Source organism: Apium graveolens, chromosome 8 (genome assembly GCF_009905375.1).
Source record: "Apium graveolens cultivar Ventura chromosome 8, ASM990537v1, whole genome shotgun sequence".
Lineage (NCBI taxonomy): Eukaryota > Viridiplantae > Streptophyta > Magnoliopsida > Apiales > Apiaceae > Apium > Apium graveolens.
In genome coordinates, this window is record NC_133654.1 from 225,083,706 (window position 1) to 225,085,013 (window position 1,308).

A 1,308-nucleotide genomic window follows, 5' to 3' on the forward strand; every position below is an offset into this window, starting at 1 on the left:
ACTAAAAACACATCGATTATTTGAAGTTAGCAAAAGGATTATGAATTATAATAGATCAACCAAAAATACGAAGCAAGCATAGTGAAACATTAGTAGCTAACCGTACATATCGATTATTCGGAAAAGATCATCATCGTCATCATCATTATCATAGTCAGAGGCACAAAACCTAAAATCCTCATCCAACTAACACAAAAACAAAATTTACAAAATCATAAAACTCAAACAGCTCAGTTCGACTAGAAGCAACTCGATTATCGAAATACGAGTAAATTAAGCACCAGCGCCAGATCGGTAGCGATAAAGCTTACCGAAGACGTGAAGAGCAGTGACGAAGCCAATGAAAAACACTCATCACCAGAACGACAGTCGGAGTGATTTTCAGGCCAGGAGCGTCGTCGGTGTAGAACCGGAGCATGTTGCTACCGCCGCCGGAAGCGGAGACGGAGGAGGAGTTGGAGGATCCGCCGACTCGACGGCGGCGCATGCCGGCAGTAGCGGCGGCGGATCCACGAGGAGCGATGCCGACCGGGCCGGGTCTAGTGTTGGAGTTAGCTGAGGTGGATTGAGATTGGGAGGAGCCTCGAGCCATTACGGAGATTTCGAGGAGAGAGACCAGCGAGCGAGCGAGCGAGAGAGAAAGAGAGAGTAAATGATTGTGTTTTGAAGCAGTTTGTTTGTTTTTAATGAGGTGCAGTGAGCTGTGCGAGGGAGCAACAATATTTACGGGTCTGTCTGTATAAATTCCCTCCTCCCTAAAAACGTTTTCTGTCTGTGTTGGACACGTTTGTCAATACACACTTTTGATCATTAATATCTTTAAATTTGTATTAATATTAAATATAAAATTTTACTATATTAAAATACTGATAAATACGAATCCAACGAGATCACTCATGACTATGTATGATATTATAGATTAGACGTAAATTAGTAGGCAATCACTTACCGTGAACAATATCGAAAGTCAAAATAGGAAACGTATATTGGGACGGAGGGAGTACAAATTCGAGATTTGGAATTCTGTAGAGATAATTTAATTTAATTTAATTTTATCCGAATTTCAGTTAGATTTGAATTTAATGAACTCAAATTCTTGGATAAAAAATAACGATGAAATAGATAAAAATATTCGGATGCTGCAGTTGAACTACTTTTACCTGCATTAATACAATTTTTTTTGTACCGTAGGATTTAGAAATAAATGAAAGATTGGGAGAGTACTAATTTATCTATTATCTATTATATAATGCAAAAACAGAGAGTTTGAGGAGCAATTTAATTCATATGATATACATTACTTTTTGG

General features: G+C 38.4%; 1 pseudogene; it reads right to left on the minus strand.

Moving 5' to 3' along the window:
- Window positions 1–273: 273 nt before the first annotated feature.
- LOC141678238 (uncharacterized) lies at window positions 274–649 on the minus strand (annotated as a pseudogene).
- Window positions 650–1,308: the final 659 nt, after the last annotated feature.